Source organism: Ursus arctos, chromosome X (genome assembly GCF_023065955.2).
Source record: "Ursus arctos isolate Adak ecotype North America chromosome X, UrsArc2.0, whole genome shotgun sequence".
NCBI classification, from domain to species: Eukaryota; Metazoa; Chordata; class Mammalia; order Carnivora; family Ursidae; genus Ursus; species Ursus arctos.
This window is the reverse complement of record NC_079873.1, coordinates 51,590,677-51,612,499: the sequence shown is the minus strand read 5'-3', so window position 1 is coordinate 51,612,499 and position 21,823 is coordinate 51,590,677. Positions and strand designations below refer to the sequence as shown.

Genomic DNA, 21,823 nt, shown 5'->3' with positions numbered 1-21,823 from the left:
TACAAAAAGAGAGATTATTCCATGCATATTTTCAGACCACAGTGCTTTAAAATTTGAAGTCAACTAGATTAAAAAATTAGGAAGGCACACTAATACATGGAGATTAAAGAGCATCCTACTAATGAATAAATGGGTCAACCAGAAAGTAAAATAAGAATTTTACAAATACATGGAAACAAATGAAAATGAAAACACGACAGTCAAAATCTTGGGGATGCTTTAAAGGCAGTCCTAAGAGGGACATATACAGCAATACAGGCCTTTCTCAAGAAAGAAAACAAAACAAAAAAGTCTCAAATACACAAGCTAAACTTACACCTAAAGGAGCTGTAAAAAGAATGGCAAATAAAGCCTAAATCCAGAATGAGAACAGAAATAATAAAGATTACAGCAGATCAAAGACATAGAAATAAGCAACAACAACAACAACAACAACAACAGATTAGATCAATGAAACTAGGAGCTGGTTCTTTGAAAGAGTTAATAAGATTGATAAACCCCTAGCCAGACTTATCAAAAAGAAAATAGAAAGTACCCAAGTTAATAAAATCATGAATGAAAGAGGAGACATCACAACCAACCCCAATGAAATACACATAATTATAAGAGAATATTATGAGCAAATATATGTCAAGAACCATATTATCCTCTCCATTGATGCATAAAATCATTTGGCAAAATAGAACATCCTTTCTTGATAAAAAAACTCTCCACCCTGTAGGGATAGAGGGAACAAAGCTCAATATCATAAAAACCACATATGAATAACACACAGCCGATATCATCCTCAATGGGGAAAAACTAAGAGATTTTCCCCTAAGGTCAGGAACACCACAGTAATGTCCATTCTCACTGCTGTTGTTCACCACAGTACTGGAAATCCTAGCCACAGCAATCATACAACAAAAAATAAATAAAACGCATCCACATGAGCAAAGAAGTCAACTTTTCCTATTTGAAGATGACATGATACTCTATGTAGAAAACCTGAAAGACTCCACCAAAATATTGCCAGAACTGATACAAGAATTCAGCAAAGTCACAGGACATAAAATAAATGCATAGAATTCTGTTGCATTTCTCTACAGCAATAATGAAACAGCAGAAAGGAAAATCAAGGAATCGATCCCATTTACAATTGACCAAAAACCATATGATACCTTGGAATAAACCTAACCAAAGAGGTAAAAGATCTGTACTCTGAAAACTACAGAACGCTTACGAAAGAAATTGAAGAAGACACAAAGAAATGGAAAAACTTTCCATGCTCATGGATTGGAAGAACAAATATTGTTAAAATGTCCATGTTATCCAAAGCACTCTACACAGTCAATGCAATCCCTATCAAAATACTATCAGCATTTTTCATAGAGGTGGAACAAATGATTGTAAAATTTTTATGGAACCAGAGAAGACCCCAAATAGTCAAAGGAATGTTGAAAAAGAAAACCAGATCTGGGGGGCGCCTGGGTGGCACAGCGGTTGAGCGTCTGCTTTCGGCTCAGGGCGTGATCCTGGCATTATGGGATCGAGCCCCACATCAGGCTCTTCTGCTATGAGCCTGCTTCTTCCTCTCCCACTCCCCCTGCTTGTGTTCCCTCTCTCGCTAGCTGTCTCTATCTCTGTCAAATAAATAAATAAAATCTTTAAAAAAAAAAAAAAGAAAAGAAAACCAGATCTGGGAGCATCACAATTCCAGACTTCAAGCTCTATTTCAAAACTGTAATCATAAAGACAGTATGGTACTGGCACAAAAACAGATACACAGATCAGTGGAACCCAAAAGAAAACCCTGAAATGGACCCTCAACTCTGTAATCAACTAATCTTCAACAAAGCAATAAAGAATATCCAATGGAAAAAAGTCTCTTCAACAATGGTGTTGGGAAAATTGGACAGTCACATGTAGAAAAATGAAACTGGGCCACTTTATTTTGTTTAGATTTTATTGATTATTTATTTGAGAAGGAGAGAGAGAGTGAGCACACGAGAGTGAGCACAAGCCAGGGGTGAGAGGCAGAGGGAGAAGCAGACTCCCCACTGAGCAGGGAGACCAATGTGGGGCTCCATCCCAGGACCCTGGGATCATGACCAGAGCCAAAGGCAGATGCTTAACTGATTGAGTCACCCACGCACCCCTGGACCACTCTCTTACACTGTATGCAAAAATAAACGCAAAATAGATGAAATACCTAAAGGTGAGACAGGAATCCATGAAAATGCTAGAGGAGAACACAAGTGGCAACCTCTTTGACTTCTACCACAACAATTTCTTGCTAGACATGTCTCCGATAGCAAGGGAAACAAAAGCAAAAATGAACTATTGGGACTTCATCAAGATAAAAAACTTCAGTCAACAAAACTAAAAGGCAACCTATGAAATGGGAGAAGATATTTGCCAATGTCTTATCAGATAAAGGGCTGGTATCCAAAATCTATAAAGAACTTAAACTCAACACCCAAAGAACAAAAAATCCAGTCAAGAAATGGGTAGAAGGCATGAACAGACATTTCTCCAATGAAGACATATAAATGACCAAAAGACACATGAAAAATGCTCCACATCGCTCAGCATCAGGTAAATACAAATCAAAACCACAATGAGATACCACCTTACACCAGTCAGAATGGCTAAAATTAACAAATCAGGAAACAACAGATGTTGACGAGGATGCCAAGAAAGGGGAACCCTCTTACACTGTTGGTGGGAATGCAAACTGATACAACTAGTCAGGAAAGAGAATGGAGGTTCATCAAAAAGTTAAATATAGAGCTACCCTATGACCCAGCAATTGCTCTATGTGTATTTATCCAAAGGATACACAGATAGTGTTTCAAAGGGTCACATGCACCCCCAATGTTTATATCAGCAATCCCCAATTTCCAAAATATGGAAAGATCCCAGATGTCCATTGACTGATGAATGGATAATGGAGATGTGGTATGCATATGCAATAGAATACTATTCAGCTATCAAAAAGAATGAAAGTTTTCCATTTGCCATGATGTGGATGGAACTAGAGAGTATTTATGCTAAGCAAAATAAGTCAGAGAAAGATGAATACCATATGATTTCTCTCATATGTGGCATTTAAGAAACAAAGCTGATGAACATAGGGAAAGGGAAGGAAAATAAAGCAAGATAAAAACAGAGAGAGGGGCAACCATAAGAGACTCTTAATTATAGGGAATAAACAGGGTTGCTGGAGGGGAGGTGGGTGGGGGGATGGGGTAGTTGGGTAATGGGCATTAAGGAGGACACTTGATGTAATGAGCAGTAGATGTTGTATGCAACCGATAAATCACTAAATTCTACCCCTGAAACTAACAATGCAGTATATGTTAACTAACTTGAATTTAAATAAAACAAACAAACAAAAATCCCATGTCATGAAGATTTACCCCTATTTTATTCTAAAGTTTTTCTTTTAGTTTTTCCTCTTACGTATATGTTTTTAATCCATTTTGAGTGGTTTCTTTGTATTTTCTGTGAGGCACTGGTCCAACTTCATTCTCATATATATGATTATCCAATTGTACTGTTTTTTTGAAAAGATTATTATTTCCTTCATTGAATGGTCTTGTTGCCTTTGTCACATATCAGTTCTTCATAAATGTATGGACTTACCTCTGGATGGTGTATTCTATTACATTTATCTATATGTCTATCCTTTTGCCAGTTTTTTAAAACTTTTAATTTAAATTTCAATTATCTAACATACAGTGCAATATTAGTTTCAGGTGTCCAATATCATGATTCAACACTTCTATATAACACCTGGTACTCGTCACAACAAGTGCACTTCTTATTCCCTATCACATATTTAACCCATCCCCCACCCACCTCTCCTCTGGTAGCCATCAGTTTGTTCTCTATAGTTAAAGAGTCTGTTTCTTATTTTGCCTCTTTTTTCCCCTATGTTGATTTGTGTTGTTTTTAAATTCCACATGTGAGTGAAATTGTATGGTATTTTTCTTTCTCTGAGTGATATTTAGCTTAGCATAATACTCTTTAGCTGCATCCATGTCATTGCAAATGGCAGGATTTCATTCTTTTTTACAGCTGAGTAATATTCCATCATGTGTGAGTGCATTCATGCACGTACAAGTGTGTGTGTGTGTGTGTGTGTGTGTGTGTGTGTGTATACCACATCTTCTCTATCCATTTACTATTAAATGGACATTTGGTCTCTCTCCATAATTTGGCTATTGTTGATAATGTTGCTATAAACATCAGGGTGCATGTATCTCTTTAAATTAGTATTTTTTTATTCTTTGGGTGAATATCTAATAGTGCAATTGGTGGATTGTAAGATAGTTCTATTTTTATCTTCTTCAGCAAAGTCCATACTGAATAACATAGTCTTGATTATTGTTGCTACTTGATTATTATGAGTTCTGAAATCAAGAAGTATGAAGTCTTCTGGTATACTCAGTTTTATATGGATTACAGAATATATGGCTCTTTTGTTTCTAAAAAGAAAGCAGTTGGGATATCGGTAAGGATTGCATTGAACCTGTAGATCAGTTTAGGAAGTTTTGCCATCTTAACGATGTTGTGTCTTTTGATTCATAAACATGGGATATTTGGAGAAGAGTTAAGATGGCAAAGGAGTAGAGGACCCATTTTTCAGCAGGTCCCCTGAGTCGAGCTGGATAGGTAACAGACCAGCCTAAATAACCACAGAATCAGCCTGAGTCGCAGGAAGATACATCTGGATCTCTACAAATGAACATCTCCAGCGCTGAGTATTGAGGTACGAAGAGGGGAGCCATGAAACCGTGCACAGATATCGGAAGATAAACGGAAGGGGGAGGGAGCCACCGCGTTTGGGTGCCGGGAAGTGGCAGCCACCTGCACGGGGGAGCGGGGGGACTCATGGACGGCTCCCATGAGAGAGCGGACTGAGACCGGTGATCCAGGAGCGCGCGCCACCAGCCTCCTCACGGAACTCCGGAATCCCGGTGTGCTCACCGGGCATAGACTGAGACCGGGAGATCCGGGAGCATGCGGGGCGGCTGGCAGCTGGCGGCATTAGAAACACAAACGACAGAGACGTGCCGGCCCTGGAAGTGAGGGCTGGGACGCTGGGTGGGGGGCGCACATCCCGGGACGCTGCAGGGTTGAGCAGCACCAACAGTAACAGAGTTAAAGTGGCCAGAACATCAGTGGAGAACGGGCCGCAATCCCTCTGTTCTGTGACAATGCAGCCTCTGCTGCTCTGACTCTCAGAAGAGGCATAGCCAACCGCCAGGATTGCCGCCAGAGAACAAAAGCCTGGAAGTACTGGCTCACAGCGTGCCATCCCCATCCCCCCTCGCAGGGGACATGGAGACTCTACCCAAACAGGGTTGCCTGAGTATCGGCGCGGCAGGCCCCTCCCCCAGAACACAGAAGGCAGGCTGAAAAATCAAGAAGCCCACAACCCAGGGCGCCAGGGTGGCGCAGTCATTGAGCGCCTGTCTCCGGCTTAGGGAGTGATCCCAGAGTTCTGGAAAAGAGTCCCTCATCGCTCCTCCGCTGGGACCCTGCTTCTTCCTCTCCCACTCCCCTGCTTCTGTTCCCGTTCTTGCTGACTGTCTGTCTCTCTCTCTCAGATAAATAAATAAATAAAATCTTTAAAGAAGAAGCCCACATCCCTAAGATCCCTATAAAACAAGGGGCACGGCCTGGGACCCAGTCAATAATTTGGGCTCTGGACAACCCCGCAACCTCTCCTCATCAGAATGACAAGAAGCAGAAGCCCTCCCCAGCAAAGAAAAGACAGTGAGTCTGTGACCTCTGCCACAGAAATAATGGATATGGATGTAACCAAATTATCAGAAATGGAATTCAGAGTCACGATGCTCAAAATGATGAGTAGACTTGAAAAAGTATTAAGGAAAATGTTACTGAGAATATAGAATCCCTAAGGGCGGAAATGAGAGCGAATTTGACAGAAATTAAAAATTCTATAAGCCAAATGCAGGCAAAACTAGAGGCTCTGATGGCCAGGGTCACGGAAGCAGAGGAAAGGGTTAGTGAATTGGAGGATGGGTTAATAGAGGAAAAAATTAAAATAGAAGATGGTCTTAAAAAAATCCACACCCACGAATGTTGGCTACAGGAGATTACTGACTCAAAGAAACGATCCAATGTTAGAATCATCGGCATCCCTGAGGGGGTGGAGAAAAACAGAGGTCTAGAAGAGATATTTGAACAAATTGTAGCTGAAAACTTCCCTAATCTAGCAAGGGAAACAAACATTCGTGTCCAAGAGGCAGAGAGGACCCCTCCCAAGCTCAACCACGACAAACCTACGCCACGTCACGTCATAGTGCATATTCGCAAATATTAGATCCAAGGATACAGTATTGAAAGCGGCCAGGGCAAAGAAATTTCTCACGTACCAAGGCAAAGGCATCAGAATTACGTCAGACCTGTCTACACAGACCTGGAATGAGAGAAAGGGTTGGGGGAGCATTTTTAAAGCTCTTTCAGAGAAAAACATGCAGCCAAGGATCCTTTATCCACCAAGGCTGTCATTCAGAATTGATGGAGAAATAAAGAAATTTCAGAATCGACAGTCACTAACCAATTTCGTAACCACGAAACCAGCCCTACAGGAGGTATTACGGGGGGGTTCTATAAAAGTAAAAAGGCCCCGAGAGTGATAAAGAACAGAAAGTCACAGCCAATACAAACAAAGACTTTACTGACAACATGGCATCATTAAAAGCATATCTCTCAGTACTCAGTCTTAATATTAATGGTTTAAATTCTTGCTTTAAACGGCACAGGGTTGCAGATTGGATAAAAAGAAATGACCCATCCATTTGCTGTCTACAAGAGACTCATTTCGAACCCAAAGATGCATTCAGACTGAGAGTAAGGGGATGGAGGACCATCTTTCACGCAAATGGACCTCAAAAGAAAGCTGGGGTAGCAATTCTCATATCAGATAAACTGGATTTTAAACTACAGACTATAGTTAGAGACGCAGAAGGGCACTATATTATTCTTAAAGGAAGTATTCAACAAGTGGATATGACAATTATAAATATATATGCCCCCAACAGGGGAGCAGCAAGATACACAAGCCAACTCTTAACCACAAGAAAGAGACATATAGATAAAAATACATTAATAGTAGGGGACCTCAACACTCCAATCTCAGAAATAGACAGAACACCCTGGCAAGAACTAAGCAAAGAACCAAAGGCTTTGAATGCCATACTCGACGAGTTGGACCTCTTAGATATATATAGAACACTACACCCCAGAACCAAAGAATACTCATTCTATTCTAATGCCCATGGAACATTTTCAAGAATAGACCATGTTCTGGGACACAAAACAGGTCTCAGCCGATACCAAAAGATTGAAATTATCCTCTGCATATTCTCAGACCACAACGCTCTGAAATTGGGACTCAACCACATGGAAAAATTTGGAAGAAACTCAAACACTTGGAGACTAAGAACCATCCTGCTCAGGAATGACTCAATAAACCAGGAAATCAAAAATCAAATTAAACAATTTATGGAGACCGATGAGAATGAAAATACAACAGTCCAAAACCTATGGGATACTGCAAAGGCAGTCCTAAGGGGGAAATACATAGCCATCCAAGCCTCACTCAAAAGAATAGAAAAATCTAAAATGCAGTTTTTTATTCTCACCTCAAGAAGCTGGAACAGCAACAGAGGGACAGGCCTAATCCACGCACGAGGAAGCAGTTGACCAAAATTAGAGCTGAAATCAATCAAGCAGAAACCAGAAGTACAGTAGAGCAGATCAACAGGACTAGAAGCTGGTTCTTGGAGAGAATCAATAAAATTGACAGACGACTGGCAACACTTATCCAAAAGAAAAGAGAAAGGACCCAGATTATTAAAATTATGAATGAAAAAGGAGAGGTCATGATGAACACCATTGAAATTGGAAGGATTATTAGAAATTTTTATCAACAGCTATAGGCCAATAAACTAAGCAATCTGGAAGAGATGGAATCCTTCCTGGAAACCTATAAACTACCACGATTGAAATAGGTAGAAATTGATTTCTTAAACAGGCCAATTAATTATGAAGAAATTGAGTCAGTGATAAACAACCTTCCAAATATCAAAACTCCAGGCCCGGACGGTTTTCCTGGGGAATTCTACCAAACATTCAAAGAAGAAATAATACCTATTCTCCTAAAGCTATTTCAAAAAATAGAAACAGAAGGAAAGCTACCAAACTCATTCTATGAGGTCAATATTACCTTGATCCCCAAACCAGGCAAAGACCCCCTCAAAAAGGAGAATTACAGACCGAATTCCCTAATGAATATGGACGCCAAAATCCTCAACAAGATACTTGCTAATAGAATCCAACAGTTCATTAAAAGGATTATCCACCACGATCAAGTGGGATTCATACCTGGGATGCAAGCGTGGTTCAATATTCGCAAATCAATCAGCGTGATACATCATATCAACAAGAAAAGACTCAGGAACCATATGATCCTCTCAACTGATGCCGAAAAAGCATTTGACAAAATACAGCATCCTTTCCTGATTAAAACCCTTCAGAGTGTATGAATAGAAGGTACTTTTCTCAATCTCATAAAAGCCATCTATGAAAAGCCTACTGCAAATATTATTCTCAATGGGGAAAAGCTGGAAGCCTTTCCCTTAAGATCAGGAACACGACAAGGATGCCCACTCTCGCCACTATTATTCAACATAGTACTAGAAGTCCTTGCAACAGCAATCAGAGGACAAAAAAGGATCAAAGGTATTCAAATCGGCAAAGAAGAAGTCAAAATGTCTCTCTTCGCAGATAACATGATACTCTATATGGAAAACCCAAAAGAAGCCACTCCCAAACTATTAGAAGTTATAGAGCGATTCAGTAACGTGGCGGGATACAAAATCAATGCTCAGAAATCAGTTGCATTTCTGTACACGAATAACGAGACCGAAGAAAGAGAAATTAGGGAATCCATCCCATTTACAATAGCACCAAAAACCATACGTTACCTTGGAATTAACTTAACCAGAGACGTAAAGGACCTTTATTCTAGAAACTATAAATCACTCTTCAAAGACATTGAGGAAGACATAAAAAGATGGAAAGATATTCCATGCTCATGGATCGGAAGAATTAACATAGTTAAAATGTCCATGCTACCCAGAGCAATCTACACTTTCAATGCTATCCCGATCAAAATACCAATGACATTTTTCAAAGAACTGGAACAAATAGTCCTTAAATTTGTATGGAACCAGAAAAGACCCCGAATCTCCAAGGAACTGTTGAAAAGGAAAAACAAAGCTGGGGGCATCACAATGCCGGATTTCGAGCTGTACTACAAAGCTGTGATCACAAAGACAGCATGGTACTGGCACAAAAACAGACACATAGACCAATGGAACAGAATAGAGAGCCCAGAAATGGACCCTCAGCTCTTTGGGCAACTAATATTTGATAAAGCAGGAAAAAACATCCGGTGGGAAAAAGACAGTCTCTTCAATAAATGGTGCTGGGAAAATTGGACAGCTACATGCAAAAGAATGAAACTTGACCACTCTCTCACACCATACACAAAAATAAACTCCAAATGGATGAAAGACCTCGATGTGAGACAGGAATCCATCAAAATCGTAGAGGAGAACATAGGCAGCAAACTCTACGACATTGGCCAAAGCAACCTTTTTCATGACACATCCCCAAAGGCAAGAGAAACAAAAGATAAAATGAATTTATGGGACTTCATCAAGATTAAAAGTTTCTGCACATCCAAGGAAACAGTCAGAAAAACTAAGAGGCAGCCCACGGAATGGGAGAAGATATTTGCAAATGACACGACAGATAAAGGACTGGTATCCAAGATCTACAAAGAACTTCTCAAACTCAATACACGAGAAACAAATAAACAAATCAAAAAATGGGCAGAAGATATGAACAGACACTTTTCCAATGAAGACATACAAATGGCTAACAGACACATGAAAAAATGTTCAAAATCATTAGCCATCAAGGAAATTCAAATCAAAACCACCCTGAGATACCACCTTACGCCAGTTAGAATGGCAAAAATAGACAAGGCAAGAAACAACAATTGTTGGAGACGATGTGGAGAAAGGGGATCCCTCCTACATTGCTGGTGGGAATGCAAGTTGGTACAGCCACTCTGGAAAACAGTGTGGAGGTCCCTTAAAAGGTTAAAAAATGAGCTACCCTATGATCCAGCCATTGCACTACTGGGTGTTTACCCCAAAGATACAGACGTAGTGAAGAGAAGGGCCATATGCACCCCAATGTTCATAGCAGCAATGTCCACAATAGCTAAATCGTGGAAGGAGCCGAGATTCCCTTCAACAGATGAGTGGATTAAGAAGTTGTGGTCCATATATACAATGGAATATTACTCAGCTATCAGAAAGAACGAGTTCTCAACATTTGCTGCAACATGGACGGCACTGGAGGAGATAATGCTAAGTGAAATAAGTCAAGCAGAGAAAGACAACTATCATATGATTTCTCTCATCTATGGAACATAAGAACTAGAATGATCAGTAGGGGAAGAAAGGGATAAAGAAAGGGGGGGTAATCAGAAGGGGGAATGAAACATGAGAGACTATGGACTATGAGAAACAAACTGAGGGCTACAGAGGGGAGGGGGGTGGGGGAATGGGACAGGCCGGTGATGGGTAGTAAGGAGGGCACATATTGCATGGTGCACTGGGTTTATACACAACTAATGAATCATCGAGCTTTACATCGAAAACCGGGGATGTACTGTATGGTGACTAACATAATATAATAAAAAATCATTATAAAAACAAACAAACAAATAAATAAATAAATAAATAAATAAATAAATAAATAAATGTTGAATACATATCAAAAGTATTATTTTAACTTGCCAGGGTTCAGCGTAAGAAAGGCTTATGTTGTTTTCTTTTAATTGTTTTAACAAGCTAGAGAGTCAAGGTCAATTGTTTGAAATGTCACCAAACTGCTCTTTACAGACCATGTATTAAAACAATTATGCAAGAAAAAAAAAAAAGAGTCTGACTCTTGTTTTCTGCTCGGGTCATGATCTCAGGGTGGTTAGAACAAGCCCTGCACCTGGTTCCATGTTTGGTGCAGAGTCTGCTTGAGAGTCTCTCCTCTGCCCTTCCCCACCTCTTTCTCTCATAAATAAATAAATAAATAAATAAATAAATAAATAAATAAATAAAATATTTTTAAAGCAGCAAGAGAAAACAAACAAAAAAATAAATCTTATTATATACAAGGGAGTTCCCATAAGAGTATAAGCAGATTTTTCAGCAGAAAGTTTGCAGGCCAGAAGGGAGTGATGTAGTATATTCAAAGCATTAAGGAAAAATATACTTCAAACCAAAATACCCTATGCAGCAGGTATCATTCCAGAGAAGCAAAAGCTAAAGGAGTTAATCACCACTAAACTCATTTTACAAGATATGTTAAAGGGGCCTCTTTAAGCTGAAAAGAAAAGATGCTAAGTAGTAACAACAACAACAACAACAAAAATATGAAACTATAAATCAAACTGATAAGGGTAAATAAATAAAAAAGGTAGTAGATTAATCACTTACAAAGCTAGTATAAAAGTTAAAAGACAAAGGTAGTAAAAATAACTGTAATTACAATAATTAGTTATGGGGTACAGAATATAAAAAGATGTAAAATATGACATAAGAAACATTAAACATGGAGGGGCATAAAATGTATGCATTCAAATGTAAGTTGTTATCAACATAAGATTGACTTATAAATGTAAGTATATAAATATAAGGATGTAAGTCTTATGATAGCCACAAAGCAATAGTATATACACAAAAGGTAATGAAAAAGGAATCTAAGCATACCACTAAGAAAAATCCTCAAACCAAAAAGGAAAAGAAAAAACGAAGAAAAAAGAAACAAAGGAAGTACAAAACAAGCAGGAAAAGTTAACAAAATGACAGTATGTACATACTTTTCAATAATTACTCTAAATGTATATGGACTTAATTCTCCAATCAAAAGACAACTAGTAGTTAAATGGATTTAAAAAAAGACACATCTAGGGGCGCCTGGGTGGCACAGCGGTTGAGCGTCTGCCTTCGGCTCAGGGCGTGATCCCGGCATTATGGGATCGAGCCCCACATCAGGCTCTTCCACTATGGGCCTGCTTCTTCCTCTCCCACTCCCCCTGCTTGCATTCCCTCTCTCACTGGCTGTCTCTATCTCTGTCAAATAAATAAATAAAATCTTTAAAAAAATAAAAAATAAAAAAAATAAAAACAGACACATCTATATGCTGTGCACAAGAAACACACTTCAGATGTATGCACACATACAGACTGAAAATGAAGGGGTGGAAAGTATTCCATGCAAACAGAAATCAAAAGAAAGTTGAAATAACTATACTTGTGTTTAACAAAATAGGCATTAAAACAAAGACTGTAATGAGAGACAAAGAAGGGCATTACATAATAATAAAGGAGTTAATCCAACAAGAAAATATAATATGTGTAAACATATATGTACTTAACAAAGGAGCACCAAAATATATAAAACAAATATTAACAACCCTAAAGGAAGAGCTAGACAGCAATACAATCATAATAAGGAATTTTAATACCCCACTTACATCAATAGAGAAAATCATCCAAACAGAAAATCAATAAGGAAACATTGGCTATAACTAAGCTGTTAAACCTGATGGATTTATATAGAAAATCCCATCCCAAAACAAAAGAATACACATTCATCTTTACAGAATACACATGAAACGCTCTGCAAGTTAGATCATATGCTAAGCCACAAAAGGGGTTTTAAAAGGTTTAAAATGATTGGAATCATATTAAACATCTTTTCTAGCCACAATACTATAAAACTAGAAAATAATTACAAGAAGAAAATTGGAAAATTCACAAATGTGTAGGGCTTAACAACATGCTACTGGGCAACCAAGGGTTCAATAAAAAATAATAATAATAATAAAAGAGAAATTGGAAAATAATACCACCAGACAAATGAAAAAGAAAATACAGCTCACCAAAACTTAGGGGATGCAGCAAAAACAGTTGTATGAGGGAAGTTTATAGTGATAAATGGGTACTTCAAGAAACAAGAAAAACCACAAATAAACAATGTAACTTTACATCCTAAGAAACTAGAAAAAAGAACAAACAAAAGTCAAAGATAACAATAACAAAGATCAGAAGAGAAATTTAAAAAAAAAATAGAAACTAGAAAACCAATATAGAAGATCAATGGAAGTAAAAGCTGGTTCTTTAAACCTATCAACACAATAGACAAGCCTTTAGTTAGACCCACAAAGAAAAAAAAGAAAGGTGAACTAAAATAAATAAAATCAGAAATAAAAGAGAAGATAAAACTGTTACCACAGAAATACAAAATCTCAGGGATGCCTGGGTGGCTCAGTCAGTTAAGTGTCTGCTTTCAGCTCAGGTCATGATCCCAGAGTCCTGGGATTGAGCCCTGCATCAGGCTCCCTGCTTGGTGGGGAGCCTACTTCTTCCACTCCCTCTGTTGCTCCCCCTGCTTGTGCTCTCTCACTTTCTCTCTGTCAAATAAATAAATAAATAAAATCTTTAAAAAAAGAAATACAAAAGCTCATAAGAGACTACTATAAACAATTATATGGAAACAAACAGGACAACCTAGAAGAAACAGAAACATACAACCTTAAGACTGAACCATAAAGGAACAGACCAAATACTACAAATGAAATTGAATCAGTAATCGAAAAACTCCCAACAAACAGAAGTCCCAGACTAGATGGCTTCACAGGTGAATTCTACCAAACATTTAGAGAACAGTTAATATCTCTTCTTCTCAAACTATTCCAAAAAAATAGAAAAGGAAGGAAAACTTCCAAAATCATTCCATGAGGTTAGTATGACCCTGATAGAAAAAACAAACAAAGAGACAAACAACAGAAAAAAAATACTACAAAAATAACAAAAGAGAGAGAGAGAAAACCGAGGCCAATATTTCTGATGAGCTTAGATGCAAAAATCCATAACCATGTATTAGCAAACCACATTCAACAATACGTTAAAAAATTATTCACCATGATCAAGTGGGATTTATTCTAGGTACTCAAGGGTGGTTCAATATTTGCAAATCAATCAAAGTGATATTTCACATCAACAAGAGAAAGGATAAAAATCATGATCATCTCAACAGATGCAGAAAAATCTTTTGGCAATGGTAATCCATTCATGATATAAACTCTCTGAAAAGTAGCTCTACAGGGAATATGCTTCAACATAATAAAGGCCATAGATGAAAAACACACAGCTAACAGCATACCCAATGGTGAAAAACAGAGCTTTTCCTCTCAGATCAAGAATAAGACAAGGATGTCCATTCTCACCAACTTTATCCAACATAGTACTGGAAGTCTTAGCTGCAGCAATCAGACAAGAAAAAGGAATAAAAAACACCCAAATTTTTGAGGAAGGAAGAAAACTTTCACTATTTATAGATGACATGATACTATATACAGACAACCCTGAAGACTTCACCAAAACAACTACTAGAACTGATAAACGAATTAGTAAGGTCACAGAGCATAAAATCAAAGTACAGAGATCCACTGAATTTTATACAGTAATAATGAGGTAGCAAAAAGAGAAATTAAGAAAGCATTGCCATTTACAATTGCAAGAAGAATAAAATATCTAGGAATAAATTTAACCAAGGAGGTGAAAGACATGTACTTGGAAAACTATATAATATTGATGAAAAGATTGAAGATGACATGAACAAATGGAAAGATATTCTATGCTCATGAGTTGGAAGAATTAATATCATTAAAACGTCCATACTACCCAAAGCAATCTTCAGATATAATGCAACTGGTATCAAAATACCAAAGGCATTTTTCACAAAACCAAAACAACCCCAAAACGTGTATAAAACCATAAAAGACCCCAAATAGCCAAATAAATCTTGAAAAAGAAGAACAAAGCTGGAGATATCACAATCCCAGATTTCAAGATATACTACAAAGCTGTACCAATCAAAATGGTATGGTTACTGACACAAAAAAAGACACATAGAGTAGAGTGTCCAGAAATAAACTCAGACTTTTATGGTCAATTAATGTACATCAAAGGAGACAAATATGTACAATGGGGAAAAGACAGTCTCTTCACCAAATGAAATTGGGAAGACTGGACAGCTACATGCAAAAGAAAGGAATTGGACCACTTTGTAACATCATACGCAAAAATAAGTTCAGAATGGAATAAGGACCTAAATGAGATCTAAAGCCATAAAATTCCTAGAAGAAAATATATGCAGTTATTTCTTTGACATTGGTCATAGAAACATTTTTCTAGACATGTCTCCTCTGGCAAGGGAAATGAAAGCAAAATTAAACTGTTGGGACTGCACCAAAATAAAATGCTTTTTAAAAAAGATTTTATTTATTTATTTGACAGAGAGAGAGAGACAGCCAGTGAGAGAGGGAACACAAGCAGGGGGAGTGGGAGAGGAAGAAGCAGGCTCCCAGCAGAGGAGCCTGATGTGGGGCTTGATCCCAGGACCCTGGGATCAGGCCCTGAGCTGAAGGCAGATGTTTAACGACTGAGCCACCCAGGCGCCCCCCAAATAAAATGCTTTTGCACAGAGAAGGAAACCACCAATAAAACAAAGAGCAACCTACTGAATGGGAGAAGATATTTACAAATGTTATACTTGATAAAGACTTAATACCAAAAATATATAAAAATATATACAACTCAAAACCAAGAAAACAAATAATTCAATTAAAAAATGGGTAGAGGATCTGAATAGACATTTTTCCAAAGAAGACATGCAGATGCTCAATAGATACATGAAAAGATGCTCAATATCACTCATGATCAGGAAAATGTAAATTAAAATCACAATGATATATCACTTTACACCTGTCAGAATGGCTAAAACAAAAAAGACAAATAACGTGTTGGCAAGGATGCAGAGAAAAAGGAACCCTCATGCACTGTTGGTAGGAATAGAAATTGGTGCAGACACTCTGGAAAACAGTATGGACATTCCTAAAAAAAAAAAATAAAGATAGAATTGACATACTATCCAGTAATTCCGCTACTGGGCATTTACCCAAATGAAACCAAAACACTAATTAGAAGAGAAGTGCACAACTATGTTTATTAAGGCCTTATTTACAATAACCAAGATATGGGAGCAGCCCAAGTGTCCACTGATAGATGAAAGGATAAAGAAGATCACACACACACACACACACACACACACACACACTGAAATATTACTCAGCCTTAAAATGAGTGAAATCTTGCCATTTGCAACAACATGGATGAACATAGAGGGTGTGATGCTAAGTGAAATAAGCCAGAGAAAGACAAATACCATATGATTTCACTCATACGTGGATTTAGGAAACAAAACAAAAAGCAAAGGGAAAAAAATAAGAGAGAGGGGAGAGACAAATCAAGAAACAGTCTCTTAAGTATAAAGAACAAACTGGTTACCAGAAGGGAGAAGGAGTGAGAGGACAGGTTAAATAGGTGTTAGGAATTAAGGAGTGCATTTGTCCTGATGAGCACAGAAAGTGTTGAATTATTATATCATACACCTGAAACTAATATAACACTGTATATTAACTAACTGGAATTAAAATGAACAATTTAAAAATTAAAAAATAAAACTACACTGTGTATAAAAAATGAAAATAACCAGTGTTGGTGAGTATATGGAAAAACTTTGCTGATGGAAATGCAAAATGATTCACTCACTGTAGGAAAGTTGGCAGTTCCTCAAATAACTAAACACAGAATTACCATATGACCTCATATTTCTAGTCTTCTGTATATAATCCAAAAGAACTGAAAACATGTACTCAAAGAAGTGCATGTAACACATGCTTGTTGCAACATTATTCACAATAGCCAAAAGATGGCAACAGACAAAATGTTCATTTAGGGATGAATGGATAAAGACATGAGTATTATTCAGCCATAAAAGGAAATGAAGTACTGATACAAACATGCCACAATATGGATGAATCTCAAAATATGCCAAGTGAAATAAGTCCGACACATTGTATGATTCTATATATATGAAATATTCAGGTTATACATGAAATATTTAGTATAGGTAAGTTCATAGTGACAGAACACAGATTGGTAGTTGCCAGGGGCTAAGGGCAGAGAATCTGCTTCTTAAGTAAAGGGTTTTACCATGGAGGGATGGTAATATTTTCCAACTAGAGAGAGGTGGTTGCACAACATTGTGAGTTTACTAAATGACATTAAATTATTCAACTTTAAAATGGTTACTATTATGTGAATTTCACCTCAATGAATTATTTTTTAAGAATTAAATATGTAATATGCTTACTGTAGAAAAATTGGAAAACAGAGAAGCATATAAAGAAGAAAAGAAATGTCACTTGTGTTTTTTCACCTAAAGATAATTACTTCTAATGTTTTGGTTAATTATCATTTTAATATTGTTGTTTCCTTGGAAAGTATGTTTCTTTTTCCTCTTTTTTAAATTTAAATTCAACTAGCCAATATATAGTACATCATTAGTTTCAGATGTACTGTTCATTCATCAGTTGTGTATAACACCCAGTGCTCATCATATCACGTGCCCTCCTTAATGCCCATCACCCAGTTACCCCATCCTTCCACTCCCCCCCCCCAGCAACCCTCGGTTTGTTTCCTATAGGCAAGAGTCTTTTATGTTTTTTTTTCCCTCTCTGATTTCTTTCCATTCAGTTTTCCCTCCCTTCCCTATGATCCTCTGCACTATTTCTTATATTCCACATATGAGTGAAATTATATGATAATCGTCTTTCTCTGATTGACTTATTTTATTTAGCATAATACACTCCAGTTCATCCACGGTGATATAAATGATATGTATTCATCCTTTCTGATGACTGGGTAATATTTCATTGTATATATAAACCACATCATCTTTAACCATTCATCTGTGGAAGGACATTTTGGCTCCTTCCACAGTTTGGCTATTGTGGACATTGCTGCTATAAACATTGGGGTGCAGTTGCTCCTTCATTTCACTACATCTGTATCTTTGCAGTAAATACCCAGTAGTGCAATTGCTGGGTCATAGGGTAGCTCTATTTTTAACTTCTTGAGTAACCTCCATATTGTTTTCCTGAGTGGCTGTACCAGCTTGCATTCCCACCAACAGTGTAGGAGGATTCTCTTTCTCCACATCCTTGGCAACATTTGTTGTCTCCTGTCTTGTTAATTTTCGCCATTTTAACTGGTGTAAGGTGGTATCTCATGGTAGTTTTGATTTGTATTTCCCTGATGACAAGTGATGTGGAGGATTTTTTCATGTGTCTGTTTGGCAATTTGTATGTCTTCTTTGGACAAATATCTGTTCACATCTTATGCCCATTTCTTGCCTGGATTTTTTGTTTTTTGGGTGTTGAGTTTGAGAAGTTCTTTATAGATCTTGAATACTAGGGCTTTATCTGTTATGTAATTTGCAAATATCTTCTCCCATTCCATAGGTTGTCTTTTAGTTTTGTTGCCTGTTTCCTTTGTTGTGCAGAAGTTTTTTATCTTGATGAAGTCCCAATAGTTCATTTTTGCTTTTGTTTCCCATGCCTTTAGGGACATGCCTTGCAAGAAGTTGCTGCAGCCGAGGTCAGAGAGGTTGCTACCTGTGTTCTCCTCTGGGATTTTGATGGATTCCTGTCTCACATTCAGGTCTTTCATCCATTTTGAGTTTATCTTTGTGTATGGTATAATAGAATGCTCCAGTTTCATTCTTCTACATGTGGCTGTCCAATTTTCCCAGCAAAATTTATTGAAGAGACTGTCTTTTTTCCATCGGATATTCTTTCCTGCTTTGTCAAAGTTTAGTTGACCTTCAAGTTGAGGGCCCATTTCTGGGTTCTCTATTCTGTTCAATTGATCTACATGTCTGATTTCATGTCAGTGCCATACTCTCTTGATGATCACAGCTTTGTAATATAGCCTGAAGTCAGGCATTGTGATGTCCCCAGATTTGGTGACAAAGTATGTTTAGAGCTACAGAAAACTAATATTAGCCTTGGAAATAAGCCATATATACTGCAGACTGCATTGTAATAATTACCTACTATAAAGTCCACCCTGATTCAAGTTAATGTCATAGCCTTCCCTGAAATAAAGTAGGATCTAGGTAGAGATTCACATCCAGAATAAGTGAGCCAGAAGATAAAGCTGTGGCTCATCTCTCCTCTTTTTTTTTTTTTTTGTACTTTGGGTTAAAACATCTTCCCGGTGGAATTATGGTTTTTTATTTAGGAATGCAAAGAACCTGGACTCAGATTTAAGAAGCATAATTCAGAAACAATAAGCAGAACTAAGCAAATTGCCTTCTAATCTTCCAGTTGCCATATATTTGGAATATGGTAATTAGAAGAATAGAGAGTTTGCTCCATTTGGAGTTTATCTTTGTGTATGGTGTGAGAGAGTGGTGAAGTTTCATTCTTTTGCATGTAGCTGTCCAATTTCCCAGCACCATTTATTGAAGAGACTGTCTTTTTTCCACTGGATGTTACATAATATAATAAAAATATTATTAATAAAAAAAGAATAGAGTTTGCATTGAAATAAACATAACTCTTATTCAATCAATGTTATTAAAAACTTTAAAAGTAAAAGAAAAGATGAATTCATGTTAATTTATAAGATTAATGAAAAAATCAGTGGCACTATTGTCTAAAATTAACAGAATTTGGGAGATAAATGACTATATATAGGTACAAAGAAGTTCCATTAGGAGACACCAGGCCATTTTCTGCTCCAGATTCCTTTTTTAACAAGGAATAACAAGGATGGGGTTTAGATCACGGCCCTCTTTGTCCTGAGATTTTAGTGCGGGTGTTGTCCATCCTTAGAACCATATCCTCATTGTCAGCTCTGTGTAAACACATCAATCACATGCACTTACACTTTCATACTTTAGTATTAAGAACAGTTTACATTGTTTAAACCTTTTTTTTGCTCATAATTAAAATGTTATTGAAAAACTGACACCAAATAGGCGATTGTTGTTGTATACCTTACAATTATTACATTATCTTGGTAGATTAACTGGAATTACTGAACTGATCATGTTTTCTTCCATACAACACAAATTTAGGAGGTTGTGTGGATCATTAGTGCTGCTTTCTTCTAAATGAGCATCCTTCTGTGAGTCTGGCCTTTCCTCCTGTTGGCTGACACAACATTGTTGAACAGCCTACACAAAGAACCACTATTTGATCATTGCTGAAGACTGGTAATTTTGTAGGAACCTGGACATTTTACATCCATAAGATAGGAATCTGAGCTTTGAGCTTGCCATTTCTTTTTATGTTTTTTTTTTTTCTTTTCCTCTTCCAAGGACGGGTGTGGTAAATATTTAGCCAAAGCCATGTCAATCCTTTCGCAAGCCCAGCCAGTCCCCAATTGCTTGTTAATTTACTAAATTCTTTTACATATGCCATCTTATTCAACCATACCAATGATACGGGGGGGGGGGGGAGGGATAACATCATCCTTGTTCTACAAATGAAGAAAGAGATTCAGAGACAGATGTATTCATTCCCTTTTAAAATCTAAATAGACAATCTACAAGACCTACCTGAGGAACCATACCCTTCATGAGGAAAACATGGACTGATGCAGACAAACTGAATTCAGAACACTTTTCTCTGAATTTCTATTGCACTTAAAGTATGTTATACGTATTTTAACACTAAAGTGTTATTATTTTTTGTTTACATTGCCCTCTACATTTTATAAATAAATACATAGATTTTAATTCAAAATCCAGAAAACGAGTTTGAATTCTGACCTTGCCACATCCTAGCTGTGTGACATTGGGCAAGATGCCTAAGTTCTCTGAACCTGAGTTCCCCTATCTGTGAAATGAGATTTCCTGCCTCACAAGCTAGTTTTCCTTGTCAAATAAGATAGTGGATGTGAGTTATCTTTCTTTGTTCCCCATCAGGCTGTAATCCCCAGGGAGGCATTGCCCATATATTTATCTTCTGTTGCCCTTTCAACAGACTTGTATTGATAGTAAATATCTGATATCTACTTTTCCATGGAGTGGAAAGTGTAGGAACGCATGGTTTTGTGACAGTAGACATCTTTTATTGTTTTTTGGGTTTTTTTAAATTATATTATGTTAGTCACCATACAGCACATTCCTGGTTTTTGATGTAAAGTTCGATGATTCATTAGTTGCGTATAACACCCAGTGCACCATGCAATACGTGCCCTCCTTACTACCCATCACCAGCCTATCCCATTCCCCCACCTCCCACCCCTCTGAAGCCCTCAGTTTGTTTCTCAGAGTCCATAGTCTCTCATGCTTCATTCCCCCTTCTGATTACACCCCCTTTCTTTATCCCTTTCTTCCCCTACCGATCTTCCTAGTTCTTATGTTCCATAGATGAGAGAAACCATATGATAGTTGTCTTTCTCTGCTTGACTTATTTCACTTAGTATTATCTCCTCCAGTGCCGTCCATGTTGCAGCAAATGTTGAGAAATCCTTCTTTTTGATAGCTGAGTAATATTCCATTGTATATATGGACCACAACTTCTTAATCCACTCATCTGTTGAAGGGCATCTCGGTTCCTTCCAAGATTTAGCTATTGTGGACAATGCTGCTATGAACATTGGGCTGCATATGGCCCTTCTCTTCACTACGTCTGTATCTTTGAGGTAAATAACTGGTAGTGCAATGGCTGGGTCATAGGGTAGCTCAATTTTTTTAAATTTTTAAGGGACCTCCACACTGTTTTTGAGAGTGGCTGTACCAACTT

General features: G+C 37.5%; 1 pseudogene; it reads right to left on the bottom strand.

Annotated features, from left to right (window-relative positions):
- Positions 1 to 20,164: 20,164 nt before the first annotated feature.
- On the bottom strand, positions 20,165 to 20,423 carry LOC123000423 (40S ribosomal protein S27-like; annotated as a pseudogene).
- Positions 20,424 to 21,823: the final 1,400 nt, after the last annotated feature.